Source organism: Orcinus orca, chromosome 21 (assembly GCF_937001465.1).
Source record: "Orcinus orca chromosome 21, mOrcOrc1.1, whole genome shotgun sequence".
Taxonomy (NCBI): domain Eukaryota; kingdom Metazoa; phylum Chordata; class Mammalia; order Artiodactyla; family Delphinidae; genus Orcinus; species Orcinus orca.
This window is the reverse complement of record NC_064579.1, coordinates 13,155,898-13,171,334: the sequence shown is the minus strand read 5'-3', so window position 1 is coordinate 13,171,334 and position 15,437 is coordinate 13,155,898. Positions and strand designations below refer to the sequence as shown.

The window sequence follows — 15,437 nt, the reverse complement described above, 5'->3', positions numbered from 1 at the left end:
TTCCGATATAAGCACACAGGAGGCAGTGCTGACCTAATAAATCTTGCTTTTGTTGGTACCGTGTGGAAATATGATGAAATAAACAAAACACTTTAGAACCAGGTTCTTAGATAGCAACTACCTCGTACCTTCTTTTGACAGGAAGGACTGTGTCAGCCAGAAAGGGTGGGAGCTTTCCAGGAAGATGGCTGGTGTTCAGAGCTGAGACCAGCACAGTAGTCTCTTGACTCTGGGCCAGCCCATTGTCCGCTACATCCTGCTGTTTCCCAGGGTGTCAGCTGCCCCAGTGGCCGCATCCCTGCAGGGCTACGCTTCATGTTTGTCATCGCATTGTTGTGATCTTGAGAAGTCTTTTCCCAGTTTAGATGAAGAGCTCTATCATTTCTAATTGGATGCAATGTTTTCCCTCTGAATGATTATTTCATTCTGTTAGTGCATAGGGCTAAAAGCTCAACACTACTGTTGCAGCACTGCATAGAGTAAAGCTCTATTCTGCAGAGGAAAGTTCTAGTCTTCGAACACAGACCACCTCAAACATGGACCAAGGATCTTATAACTGCCTGGCCCTGGTCACAAGAGGGAAATTGTGGAGGGTTCAGGGTAAGTCTAACATCCTCCTGGGAAAAACAACCCAAAGGACCCATTGTAGAGAAGGTGGCCATGTGTGTCATTTTCACAAATGAAGGAAAATACTTTAGACATAAAAACCTAGCCAAGGACAGTGCCTGGCAACCATTCGGCACACAATGCAGGTTGATTAAATGAATGAAAACTCTATTCTAAGGAGATTTTTATGGTAAAGCTTCTTAGGAGAGGAATTGGACATACTAATGACCCTAACAGATGAAAGGCTTATCTGGGAACACTGTATAAACATCAGTTTCTTAGTAAGAGTGTAATAAAGAGAGAAGGTAGATGGTAGTGTCTGCCACCCAGAAAACTGGGGAGACAAATAAAAAATTCTTACTCTCCAATTTCAGTTTCGTTTACGCTACATGCATCTGTTATTGTGTTATATTCCAAGACTTTGGTTTTTACTAAAGTTTGGGTTGATCAACTCCTGAGAGTGTACGAGAGACACGTCCGAATCTCGTAACGAAGCCTTCCTAATAACCATTAATCCCGGACGAGGAGTGTGAGTCCTTGTGAGCTTCCATCCTAACACTGGACATTCTTGAACTTGCCTTTAGACTTTGGGGAGGGGCACATCCTGCTGTCTGGCGGCTGTGGCCCTTGCTGTAGGACCTCCCAAGTAGCCCAGGCCACCAGCTTCATAGGCACCCTGAGAAGGGACAGACATCTTTGGTGGCACATTCAGGGGAGGGAAGGTGTGCCAGCCCTGCCCTGAGGAACTGCTGATTTTATTTCTACTTCATATTCTGCCATTCCTCTGGGGAAGACAGGTAAAAACACATTTAGAGGAGAATGTAGTTTGTCAAAACATCCCATGTGTCCCACTAACTTCAGGATAAAATCCAAACTTAATTGGTATGGCAGACAAGGTCCTCCATGATTTGACCTCAGCCTTCCTTTCTAATCCTCATCCTCTGTCACTCCCCATGTAATCCACCAACTCTGTGAACTACTTGTCCCTTCTCAAATGTACCATATTCTTTTATTACCTTTGTGCCTTTTGCCTATGCTCTGCTCTGTGCCTAGAAGGCCCTTTTTCTTTTTTGTGATTTGGTGAACTCCTACTCATCCTTCAAGACCCAGCTCACATAGTCCTCAAGAAACCTTTCCTGACTCTCACAGGCAAAGTTATTTCTTTTCTCTATTCTCCCTTAAGGTTTTGTGCAAACATCTCTGACGATACATAAGTCTCTCCAAGAGTTAGTTATTTATGGGTTTATCTCCTCCACTCACCTGTAAGCGCCTGATCTATTGGGGCTCTAACTACTTATTATCCCCTGAGCCTAGCCCCATGCCTGGCCATATTAGTCACTAAGAAATGTTGAGTGAATGAATGAATGACCTGGAACTAGGTCTTAGAAGGCTTTGGTGACCCAACAAAATGATTCAATCTCAGCCATTGTCAGTGGTGTCCAAAGTGATCCATTGGAGTAGAGGGAGAAAATATTAGAACTGCTATTTATATTTATGTTTGTCAAAGATTAACAATGAAAGTAAGCTTTCCTAATATTTTATATGAATCCATAGTAGCACATTGATATATACGTTGAGAATCAGGGTATGCATTTAAAACACTGTAGGCCACTGTTACATATAATGGGAAGAGTGAAAAATTCTGAACGGGGAAAAACCATGAAAAAAGCAAGTGTGTAGGAGAATTGATCTTGTAGACTGGAGCGAGGGAGGACGTGAATCGGTGTGGAAAACACTACAGTGGTCCACTCACAAGAGATCATAGGAATGGAGTGGAGGGAGGAAGATCTACTAAAAAATTACTTTCATTATCATTATCTTCATTATTATGAGCAGGACAAAGTTTCCTATTGGACAACGATAAGCAGAATGTGTCAGAGACCCTGAAATGCAGTCAGAACCTGGGGGAGCCGACAGAACTCCAAGGTAAAGGTAGAATACTTTGCCCAGGCTTGGATTCTTCTAAGTGACACTTTAAAATTTTTTTCTCCACTTGTTGGAAGGGGCAGCAAATAGGGATCACCCATCCGGCCTGCTCAGTCCCCAGGTGTGGCTTCTTAGTAAAGACTATTTATAGCCCCAGGTTTCAGCAACATTGTGAAATTGCTGTGTGGGAGGGGAGGATGGTGGTTCTGGGCCCTGGCTGGGTGAGTGACCATCTCCTGGCTGCTTCCTGTTGGCTTAGGAAAGAACAGAAGAAGGTGGATTTGTTTGTCAGTTGAGCAAGCAGCCGTTGCCCGGCCTATGCCTGACTCTGTCCCTTTAAATATTAACCATCTCTTAAAACATTTGTGTTTTGTGCCCAAGGCCAAGGGGGGCCCCCAAGAGAAAGGAGAGGAGGAAAGGATAAGAGAAAAGAGGGGAGGGTTTGCTACATCAACAATTTATTCGTTCCACAAACAGTAGTGGAGCGTCCACGGTGACCCAGGCACCACCCAGGGTTGGAGAGCCGAGTAGAACCTGATGTCCATCCTAGAGACTCACAGTCTAGCAGAGGAGACAGATGAGTTAACACAAGACAACCGGGAAAGGCTAAGCCCTGGACTGCTCTGTACCTTCTCAGCATCTCCATTTACGAAAGAAGGTTCCATGGGAGAGATGGAGGAAAAGATCGGAGATCTGAAAGTTTCCAGGGTCTGGGTCCCCAGGGCAGTGATTTTCAAACTTTAGGGAGCAAAAAGTGAGCTGGAAGCACTGTTGAAAATGCAGCTCCCAGCTCGGCAGGACTGTGTCAGTGGGTCTGGAGCGGGGCCCAGGGCTCTGCATTGGTCCAGCTCTCCAAGTGGATTCAGATTGAGTGGCCTGTGACCACAGCGGCACGCTGCCCTTCCAAGCAAAAGTCTGGGCCTGGAGCTGCAGGCCCTGGGGCGAGTCCACCAGAGGCTGATGGAAGAAACTGAGAAAAAGGAAAGGGAGCATTAGAGACGGTTAAGGGCAGAAAATGGGAAAAGAAAAAATCTAGTTTTCGAGAGAGAAAAGGGGTGTCTCTCTAAGGAGAAGTGAGCGAATATTACCAGGGGCCCTGGGACTGCTCAGTTGACTAGTGTCCATGTGTTAGCCATGATTTTAAGAAAGCACAAAGCAATGCCTTGGGCATCAGTAGCACCTGTGGGACCCTGCTTTTCCTTTGTCACATCTCTCGTCTTTCTTCCGGATCTGTCCACGGCCACACTGGGCTCACCTGCAGGCACTGAGGCTGAAAAAAGCCGTGGGCTGTGGAAAGGGGGACCATTCTGGAGGAGGTGCACTGACCTGACGCGGGCTTCAGTGACTTGCCTGGTTCGTGGCAGCTCTGTGTCGCCGCACCCTCACCCTCCACAGCCCCCAGGCTAGTCTGCCCTGGAGCGGTGTCCAGCTCGCTACCTGGGGAGGCCACAGTGGGCCAAGCTGCAAGGAGACGGCGCTGACGGCCACCAGCAGTTGCCACCAGTGGGCTGCAGGTCTTAGAACTCGTGCTGATTGCAACAAGAGTGTTCTCTTTCTGAAACTGGTTTTAGGCCCAAAGCTGAGTCCCTGGGGTACGGTTGGTGTGACCCCAGCACCATGTGGTTCTTCCTCGGCTCCAGGTATGATGCTTCTGTTTATCGTGGCACAGTCCCTAAAGCAAACTTTCCCCACTTCTCTCCACGTGGACGTCTCTTCCTTCATTCTTTAAGCTCCTGCTCTAGTGTTACCTTCCTTGTGACTCTGCCTTAACTATCCCCTTTCCCAGTGGGAGGCCCTATCATTATGGACTCCTTGTTCCCGTGCGCCCTACCAGTCCGACTACAAGCTCCGGGGATCTTTCCCCTGGGAGTCACTAGAGCCTAATGGTTAGGAACTCTGGCTGACCTGAGTCAGAAACTCAGCACCGCCACCTGCCAGCTCTGGGACCTCAGGCAAGTTACTTCCCTGTCCTAAGTTTCAGTTTCCTTACCTGTAAAATGGGCAAACAATCATACTTACGATTAAGGTTAAATGAGCTAGTTCTTAGCCCAGCGCCTGCAACGTGGTAGCCCTCCATAAATGTTTGCTCTTCTCATTATTCATATGTACATCCTTACTTTTACCCTAATCCCCATGGACTTAGTACAGATCAGATGCCAGTGATGTTTATTGAATTCACAGTTAAGACATGTAAACTTCTCACTGGATCTGTTCATTAATACATTTTAAGAAGGAGTGGGTAACTCAGTATTTTCCTTTATTTCATCAATGTTTTATGGTGTTTCCTCTATTCGAGGATTTCTTTAGAGTGGAATTAATCCGAATGAGTTCAGGCAGCCTCTTCTTAATCACTCTTCTTTTCGTGTCCATTGATTCAGCGCGTTTTCCTCATATTTGCTGTCCTGCTTCTGGAGGAATAAATCAGGACATGGTGGTCATTTAAAAGCACTTTAAACTGCATCTAAGTTCTCTAGGGGAAATGAGCTATAGAATTCTACTAAGTCTGTTAGAAAGTTTGAATTCCACTTCTCCCACTGTCCCTTTCCATCTTGTGAAATGAAATGGGAAGAACTAAGTAAACTCCAAAGTCCCTTTTAGTTGCAATGGTCTGTGACTTTTAGGCTCAGAAAGGTAAAGCGACTTCTATAAACAAACATAATTTAGTGACAGTTCTGACTCCCTCATGTGGGTAATCTCAGAAAGAAAATAGGTGCAACCTCTACTACTCGCCCTGTTTGCTGGGCACCTTTCCTACTTACCTGGGGTCACTAGAGGCTGTTGGCACTGCTGAGCTAAATGTCCGGATGTTTGGTTTAAGTCCCTCTGAGTTCAGGGATTCTGAGGAAAGATAACAAGGGTGGACTGAGCTTAGACTGAACTAAGCTCTTCTTAGTGATCTTAATCAAGTAATCGAAGGTTAACTATGAAAAGGAAACATCATAAAAGTAAGGGAAAAACTGGTAAATAATTTATGAGTTTCCCTCCCCCTCCAGGAGAAGCTGAGCACAAGCGTAATCTATGCCAGGGAGGCTGAAGATGGGGAGTTTGCCCAGCCTGACCCCCAGCCGGGAGGTCTCTGAGTCCAGGAGCCCCTCACAGTGCAGGAGGATCCCCCTTCACCCTAGCAGGGGGCCAGGGGACAGTCCTTTGCCCTGTCTCTTCCTCCCTTTCTTATCCAGTGTGGCTCACCTTGAATGCAGTCCTGGGCCACTGTTTCTCATCCTCGTATAATCCATTCTCTTTTTGAAAAGCATCTTCTAAAAATCTCATATATACCTCTTTCCCCAGAGATTGCGATCAGCGCCCACTGGGCCCAGGCCTGTCCCTTCCCTCACTTAGTGAGGCCAGTGCCAGCTCTGGCGCCTCCCTCTTGCCTCTCTCCATTGACTGCTGGTGATTGGCGATTGGTACGCTTTTTTGTCTCAACACAAACCCAGAGATTCTTCTGTCAAAGACAGTGCGTAACTGAGTCATCCGTTCAATGAAAGTCTCTGCAGCATCGTCTGTGTGCCATTAGGCACTGCAGGAGGCCCAGGGCATGCCATGATGGATGAAACATAGGCGCTGTTTTCCAGAAGCTCCAGAGGGCACACAGACAATTCCAGAAGGATTGGTGTTATCTAGAACTATCTAGAACTAAGTACAGAGGACTGGGGGACCCAGGGGAAGGAGTGACTGGCTCTGCCTTGGGGCTGGCAAGGTTTTGCAGGCAGAGAAAGGAAAGGACAACCAGCAACAGGACACAGAGTGTGTGTGTTGAGATGCAGGGTTTGGATGAAGCAAGGCCTATTCAGGAAGTGGCTGGTGGTTGCGGGGGAGCGGGAACACCGTGCATGGGGTGGGAAAGTGATTGGAGGTGAAGTTGGAAAGCTGGGTCGCTGTCAAATGTGAAGAGAAGCTAAGGTACTTGGACTTGATCCTGTTGGCAACAGTATCATCATCAGATAACTCAGCAAGGAACTGAAAAATAATATGAGTCTTAGGTTTTCCAATATAAAGTTACCTGTTCAGCCAGCATCCTTGTGAAGTAATTAGAGGTTAAACTTGAGAAGGGATCAGTGGGGGAGGAACCTCTGAGGCAGCTGTGAGTGTAGTCTTGACCGATGGAAGCTTCTGTAGAAAGTGGGGATATAATTACTCTAAATCTTCAGCTTTCTGATTTAACTCCTCCATAAACCAAACTTGTTTTGCTGCACTCCTAGAAGGGAATCAGCTCAGCTTCCCACATGCTGTCACTGTATTACAGTGAGAGATGAGAAGTAATCAGATTTCTGTCAAAGTGCTTTGTAACACAGGATGTTCTACAAATACATTGACAATTAGTACCGCGGTTTCCCCGGGGGATGCTCAGAAGTTCCAACCAGGATACATCCCTACTCAGATAACCTCCTTGGAGAAAGTTGTGCCCTTCAAATTTAACAGGCAGCTTTAAAGCGGAAACACATGACAGTGAGGGGGACGGGCACAGATGGGCCAGATCAGATTTGGTGGCCATGAATATTATTGTTCTTGTTATTCAGAATAATAAGCATAAGGCGGCGAAGATAAAGCATGTTTTGTAGATCTCTAGCTTTTCGGCATGTTTCGGGGGTTAATTAAACTGGGTTTTTTAATAGCAGAACTTCTCAGAGCCTTGAATATGCTCACGAGCATGTGAATTCAAAGGAGGTTTTAGACACAGGGTGTCTCAAGTTCGTTTGACTACCAAACCCTCTCCTATTTCCTGGTCCACACTGCCTGGAGGCCCTCCAAGACCCTCAAGAAATACTAGAGTCCACTCTCTGGCCACACTATATTTTAAGAGGAAGATGCCCACTTCCAGGGGAAGCTGGAGGTGACCTGTGGGGCAGGATTCGTGGCAGAAGCCGCAGCAGAGGCCCAGCCACCTAAGGCCGTGAGTGTTCCTCTCTGCTGTAGCCTTGGGGGCTGACCTGAGGGGCTTCTCCTCCTGTTCTCGGCCGAGAACTGCCCTGCTTTCCATCGGCCTCACCCCACGTTACCTTCTCCTTGTTACCAGCGCTGGCTGGTAGCCTCATCCCTAACTCCTGACTATTCCTGTTCCTTGATATTTTTAGCCCTGGCCCAGAGCTTGTTACAAGAACTCAGCAAGCAGGGCCCAAGGCTACATCATGAATATTCTCATTGCTGTAACATTGGCTTATGAAATGTGACTGTCTTTCCTCACATTTTTAAGTTACTATTTGGTTCTTTTTTGGGGGGCAGGGGGTCTTTTAGGACTCCTTTTGTTCTGTATTCCACCTCGCATAGTTAGTAATTAATTGTTTTGGTTTTGCACGTGTTCTCTAGGGTTTGCTCTGTTTTCCGATCTTTGTGTATTGTCTGTTTTCATCTCTGATGCTTTGGTTTTCTTTACTTGGGGGCAAGAAGAGACCACAATTTGGTTTTGCTTTCGTGGTTAGTATTAATAACGTGATTTTTTTAAGCATGATGTTGTCAGAATTGCATGCACAAAATGACCTTCTCTGGGGGTCATGGTGAGGACAGCTGCATTAAGCAGGAGAAGTCGTCGTCCCCGTTTTATTAGGAACAACTATACTCTCCGGATTTGGCCCTTCGGGGTTGTCCTCCGTGGGTCTCTGCCCCTCTAAAGATGCTCCTGGGTTCTCTTTTTATTATTATTATTATTTTTTTTTGTGGTACGCGGGCCTCTCACTGCTGTGGCCTCTCCCGTTGCGGAGCACAGGCTCCGGACGCGCAGGCTCAGCGGCCATGGCTCACAGGCCCAGCCGCTCCGCGGCATGTGGGATCTTCCCAGACCGGGGCATGAACCCGTGTCCCCTGCATCAGCAGGCGGACTCTCAACCACTGCGCCACCGGGGAAGCCCTGGGTTTTTTCGAAGCAAAGCTGATTTCTGAAACCTCATGATCCATTACAAAAATTAAACCAGCCCCTCCATTTGAATAAGAAACTGTCCACCAGCTTCAGGCTTTACCTTAATCAGTATTAGTTTTATTCAAGTTGAAAATGTCCTCCTGGGGAGTTTCCTGGTTGCCTAGTGGTTAGGATTCCACGCTTTCACTGTGGAGGCCAGGGTTCGATACCTGGTCGGGGAACCATCCTACATGCCTCATGGTGTGGCCAAAATACAAAATAATAATAATAATAAAATTTTTAAAATTGAAAAATAAAAATAAATAAAACAAAAAAACTGTCCTCCCGGTGCCTCTCCTTCCACTAAAATTCTTGATTCCTTTTAGAGCCTCATTTTACTCAAAATAATACAATTTCTTCCATTCTCTTATGCTCTAGGCCTATATTTCCATCTGTTTATGGAAGAAACCTCTCTCTGGAGGGCCTATGAGCTTGTCAAATTCAGCCTGTCCCGAGACAAAGAGCACTACCCTCCTCGCCCTGCCCCGGCCTTGCTGTTCTTACGCATCTGACAGCCTCTGTGCAGACGAACAAGCTTAGATTTCCCAGGCCTCATGGCATCTTCCTTCTTCCCCATTCCGTCCATCTAATCTGATCTAATTCATATTTTTTTCAGTTCTGAATCAGTAATTCCCCTTGCGTGCATCTCCTTCTCTTCCTCCCTTCTGTCGTTGCCAGCTCTTTTCCGAACAGCTCAGTAACCTCCTTGGTGACCTTTTATGAGAACTGCCCCTCCTCTGAGTCCATCCTCTACTCTGCAGCAAGAAAGGCTTAATCAGCAATGAATACTCCCCGCCCTGCCCCACCTAGACCCCCACACCAGGACCCGGCATCAGGTCCTCAGCAGTAGATTGAGGGGCAGCCGAGGCAGCTCACGCCGTCAGGAGAAGGTTGTCGTCGCTGTGTGACTGAACCAAGCTACTCTAACTGCTCCTTCACCTGCTCAGCCCAAACTACAGGGGCCTTCAACAAAGGACACGTGTTCTTGTGGATCTGGGAATCCCTCCAGGCTCTCTCTCTGGGCCGCTTTCCCCACTTTATGTTCTATGCTTCATACCAGGATCTTCCTGCTAGCCTATCCTCCAACTAGTTGTGGCCCAGTAGGACTCTCTGATGAGTTTTGGAGGCTGATTTTTGCCTCACCCCAAATATCATGGTCTACTAGCCACAGGCAAGCCCTGGGCTTCCCAGTGGCTGGGATGTTGCAAACCAGCTGAGGTCCAGCACCGTGGCCTTCCAGGGGGTCCAGATGGGACTCCCAGTGACAATGCCTGACACTGTTAGGTTTGAGAGATGAAGTTCACTGGCAACCTTTTGGAATCCATAACAAAGATTTCTAGTTTGTTCATTCATTGACTAATTTAACAAATGTTTGTATAGAGAGCCTACCAAGTGCCAGATACATTACATAGTGTTGAGGATACAGCACTGAGGGTGCCAGACTAGGTCCCTGGTCATGGAGTCTCTATTCTGGTGCTGGAGGGACAGAGAAATAGATGTGTCAGCTCATACACGGCATCAATAATTGTCAGTTGTTCCCAAAGTCTGAAGAAAAGCTGTACAATATGTAAGTGACTGAGTGGGGAGGACTGTTCTAGACAAGATCCCCAAGGAATTAACCTCTGAGAGTTGACATTTAAGCAAAGATCTGAATGCTAAGAAGGAGCCGACATGCCAGTTTGGGTGGGCAGAGTGTCCTAGAGACAGGGACCAGCAGAAGTGCAAAGTGGGAATGAACTTGGGTGAGTCTGAAGAACAGAAAGGAGAACAGTGTGGCCGGGCTTGAGGAGCAGAGAGGTGAGGGAGGAGAGTTGGAGTCAAACGGGAAGACACAGACCGTGGAGTGTGAGGCCTTGGTACGCCTGCCTAGATGTTCGCATTATTCTGTGAGAGCAAAGGGGAGTTATGCTCTGCACACCCAGAAAAGGGGTGATACTAGAGACCACGGTGCCTGAGCATCTACGAAGGTTTCTGCTGATGACACAGGGAGTGGAGACTCCCAAGGGAGTGCCACATTTCTTAGACATCCACAGCCGGGGGTGGTATCTTGATGGGACACCTGGCCCCCGGGGCTGGTGATGAGTTCAAAGACAAAGAAGACCAAATGGACTGAGGAGGGAGCAAGCAGAGACCTACTGTTCTTTCAGTAAAGTTCCTGGAGGAAAGGGGGATGGGGAGGTAGAGAGAGGGTCCTGAGATTCAGGCAGGCTGCAGATGCGAGCTCTAAGGCTGACGCCCCGAGACAGAGGCAGGGTTATGGGTTGCAACAGGGGAGCCATGTTGGAGAAGCAAAACTACTCACACTTAAGCCTGGTTGGCCCTGCACGTACCCTACTATTCATTCTTAGCTCTGCTCTCCTGCACAGTGGACACCCTGAACCAACACACACAAGTCTGCAAAAATACATGCAAAAATGGCACTCTGATATTTATGCAGGAGTGTCCAATGTGCTAATAGTATAAATTCCAACTCCAGGCAAAATGATCTCCTTGACTTTTTAATGCCCTGATCAACAGATCTCCCTTGAGAAGGGCCTCCTTCTTTCATGATTGTCCTTTTTCTTGGATAGTTGTTTTACCTTTACTAATATGCAATGGTTAAAAAAAACAGAAAAAGAAAAAAGAAAAAGAAAAAAAGCAACCCTACTAAATAGAGGGCACTTTGAAAATGCAAGGACCGCTCCGTTCTCTGACGAGCCCTGCAGCCCTGGCCAACAGTGAGGCTTTGGGATAAAGTTAGGCCTGTATGAAGGATGAATGGGCCCAGTCTGTCTCCTGCAGAGCTCTGCTGTGCGGATGGGGCCAGAGTCGTCACTTGGCTCATAAGCTTTAATAGAGCGTCTTTCATTCAAAGATCCCAGGACACTTCACAGCTGCTAAAATGATCCTAAGCAAATATTTGTAGCCACACAGTACAGGTGGGTCTACGGAGGCACTGAGAAGAAAAAAGGACTGACCAAAGACCCCAAGAGTCAACTGCAGAGGCAGGACCAGAATCCAGGACCTGAGCCAATTCAGAGCTCCATCTGCAGGACCAGGCCTGGAAAGGACCGTTGGGACTTTGTGACTAAGATGAGACATCAAACAAATTTGAGATCCACAATAACAGCCAGATGTGAGCCCGCTTCGTCCTAATCCTATGCTGTTCAGGCACATGTGCGTGGTGACTTGGTGACCTGCCGTTCTAAGTGGTTGGGAGCGTTAATAATTAAAGCCCTCTAATTAGATAGACAGCATCTGTCAGAGTGAGCACGTGCAGTAGAGTGTGTTCTGTGTTCCTGTCAAATTCACATTATAGCTTCAATTATACTCATTTCCTGTGTGCTGGGGCCAAAAAGGCCAATGTACAAAAGCAACCACATGGCCATATTGCCAAGATAAGGGCAGACACGATACAACCCACCTGCGTAGGTTGCAGGCTGGGGTCTGAGTCAGGGGAGCAGAGTGAAGATGGAGTGCTATGGTCTGAATGTTTGAGTCCACCCCACATTCATATGTTGAAATTCTAACCCCTAAAGCTGATAGTATTAGTAGGTGGGGTTTAGTAGGAGGTGATTAGGTCCTGAGGGTGGAGCCCTCATGAATGGGATTAGTGCCCTTATAAGAGACCCCAGGGAGCTCCCTTGCTCCTTCTGCCATGTGAAGACACAACAGGAAGTCTGTGACCTGGAAGAGGGCCCTCACCCGACATGCTGGCACCGTGACCTTGGACTTCCAGCCTCCAGAACTGTGAGCAAGAAATTTCTGCCATTTATAAGCCACCCAGTCTGTGGTATTTTGTTATAGCCACCCGAACGGACTAAGACAAAGAGTGCACTTTAATAGGGTCCTTCGGGATGGATGCTGCCCCATTCTTGCCACTGCTGCCATGAAGACAAAGTTGAGCTAGGGTAGTCAGGTCTCCTTCTCTGAATTGGCTGAGCTGGAGTCGATTAGCTTAATGACAGACAAGGCAGGAAGGATTCAGGAGGAAGGATGGGAAAGAGAGAAAAGAACAAGGTCTCCAAGACTCGTGGGGTGCCACCAGCAGTACTTCTCACTCCATTTGCTCCACAGAGATTGGTTTGTCTTGGGGCTTCTCCCAAGGGTCAGATCTCGTTCAAGACCTCCCTGGATAACAGGAACTTGGTGGAGCTCCAGAACCCATAGGCAACCTCCAACATGGCCATGTGAAGTCAGGGGCCATTTTGGTACTGAATGGTGGTTACAAATTCAAACTCAAGACACCTCCATTACTAGCTGTGGGATCTCGGGCAAGTCACATCATCTTTTTGTGCCTCATTTTTCTGGGCACAAATAGTATGTGCTTGCCAGGATTCTGAAGGAAGAGGTTGGTAGAGTGAAGCACTTAGAACAGAGCTTGGTCTGCAGTAAGAACCCAACAAATGTCTGCCACTCTTGTTACTGTGATGTAGCAAAATCAGGGTACCCCAGAACTTATTAGATTTCTGGTTTCTCTTCAATGCAGATCCAATTCACTCTTGGGTCCAATTTAACTTACAGGTTACACATAAGACTTGATTTCCAAATTAAAGGGTTTTAGCCAAAAGACCACATTTATTGGCAGGTGTTGAATGTAGATTAGCTGAAGCTCATACAGAAACACAACACACAAAATCTCATATATATGTATATACCTGTATCATATACATATTTCGTAGATATAAATAACATCTATGTAGATATACACACACATGATCTCTGGGACTGTGGGTCTAATCTGCTCACACTCCCTATGGATATTTTTCTTGGGCTGTTCCTTGGGCTCTGTCTTGGGTTGTCTGGGCCGAGCTGAGGCGTCCCTTCATCACTGATGTTTTCCTGAGCGTCAGCCAGGGCTGGCCCTGGGTACAACTGAGAGGCCAGGTTTGCTTACACAGAGCTGCTCTGCTCTGGCGCCCACCTTCCCAGGCCCACCCAGGATCTATGACCCCAGAACCCCCAGGACACTGGCGGTGGCAGCCTCCCAGCATCAAGTAATCAGCAGGCTCGCAGTGAATCGGGGAGCAAGGGCCAGCCCAGCGGGGAGATCCGTGGCTTGAGGCCATGATGGGGGGTGGCCAGGGAGAAAGCCAGAGCAGAAGGGGGTGGACCTCAGTGCTAGGATATGTCTCACCAGGTCCTGGGCAATGGAAAAGCATTTTGTATACAAAGAGGACCACCCAAATGTTAAGGGGCGTTATTATATAACTGTTACAACTTTTCATTCTAAGCCACTTGTTCAGTATCTATGCAGCAGGCAACACAGCAGAGAAAGCCCAAGAGCTCTGGGTGTGCACTGCCTCTGTGGCTGACACGTGTGTGGCCTCAGGCAAGTACCACTGTCCCCTCTTCAGACCTGACTTGTCCCTCTGTGAGGTCCCAGGAGAACAGGGTCTTTGAGAAACAGACAGTGACGACGTAAAATGCCTGGCCTATAGCAGACAGAGTGGGAAGGACTATTCTAGACAAGATCCCCAAGGAATTAACCTCTGAGAATTGACGTTTAAGCAAAGATCTTAAATGTCAATTAGGTCCCCTCTGGTGAAGAGAGAAGGTACTTTTCTCCACATAGCCATGGAACTTCCTAAAACTGGAAAACAAAACTGGCCCCAGGAAGGGCTTCAGTAGTGAATTATTTTCACAGCATCTTTTCTCTCCTTAAAGACCATGCAGAGTGGGACTGTCTATTGTGGCGTGGTTCAGATTTCAGCAGGAGTTGCTCACAAAAAGTGGGGTTTGGGGATGTTTTCCATACATGGGGCGCTTTTGTTGACGGTCCTGTCTCCGTGGACTGTGCTTGGCAGGGGGCTCCAGGTGTGTCTTGAAAGGGCAGAAGGAGCTTGCCAGCGAAGCCCAGGGCCCCAGGAGCCTCAGCGCCGGGCTTTGTGTGTTAGCTGGAACGCTTCCTGCGGCGATCAGTGACCACAGAAGACAACCCCACCGGCCAGGGAATGCGGAGGGGTGTCCAGGTACCGTGGGAGCACGGCGCTCAAGCCCACTGGGGACACAGCCAGCGTGCCCATGGCTTCTCACGTGTCCCCTTGCCTGGGCTGCTCCTAAGCCTCCAGCGGGGCTGGTCTAGGAGCTGAGAAGCTCTGTTTGCGAAATCACCTGCACCCTAGAGGCCCGGGCAGGCGTTTGTCGAACGTGGGGATGGGAGTTTGAGGAGATGGCATGGATTTGTTATTCCACGATCCATCTGATTGGCTTCCCTCTACGCCCTGACCTCATTCCCTCCTGCTTCAGTTGCACTAATGACGCCACCTCATGGACAGACCTACTCACTGCAGGTGATGTGGTTTTTTTTTTTTTTTTTTTTTTCCCCTGTCAGTACTGTTCTCTGGGAAAATAAACTCTTCACCTGACATCCACTGCAACCTTCTAGGCCTGTGGGGATGCGAGAGAAGCTGAGGGCTCCACAAGCTTCACCGCCAGAGTTTCTGTGTTGGCTGGACACTTCCGGTGGCCATCAGTGACCACAGAAGACAACCCAAGAAAGAGCCCAAGGAACAGCCCAAGAAAAATATCCATAGGGAGTGTGAGCAGATTAGACCCACGCTCCCAGAGATTATGTGTGTGTGTATCTACATAGATGTTATTTATATCTACGAAATATGTATGAGATATGAGATACAGGTATATACATTTATATGAGGCTTTTTGTGTTGTGTTTATGTGTGTATGAGCTTCAATTAATCTATATTCAACACATCTATTTTCACTTACTTAAAATGTTTAAATAAAGATTTAAATAAAGATTTATTTCTTTGAGTATATAAGGTAAATATTATATATTGATTTCTGGACCATTGCTAGGTCAACCTGGAGATGCTCTTGTATGCCTTTTCCTGTCTTCTCAGATTTCTTCTCTGGCTCCAATGTATTTTTTTTTTAAGATTTTTTTTTTTAATGAGGACCATTTTTGAAGTCTTTGTTGAATTTGTTACAGTATTGCCTGTTTTATGTTTTGGTTTTTTGGCCGCGAGGCACGTGAGATCTTAGCTCCCCGACCAGGGATCGAGGCACGTGG

At 47.5% G+C, this 15,437-nt stretch overlaps 1 long non-coding RNA gene across 1 annotated transcript; it reads right to left on the bottom strand.

Moving 5' to 3' along the window:
- Positions 1 to 2,968: 2,968 nt before the first annotated feature.
- On the bottom strand, positions 2,969 to 5,879 carry LOC117195635 (uncharacterized). The gene is made up of 3 exons (XR_004475387.2): positions 5,722 to 5,879; positions 5,292 to 5,370; positions 2,969 to 4,940 (listed from the first exon to the last, which is right to left on the bottom strand). It is a non-coding gene; the product is annotated as an uncharacterized LOC117195635 (long non-coding RNA).
- Positions 5,880 to 15,437: the final 9,558 nt, after the last annotated feature.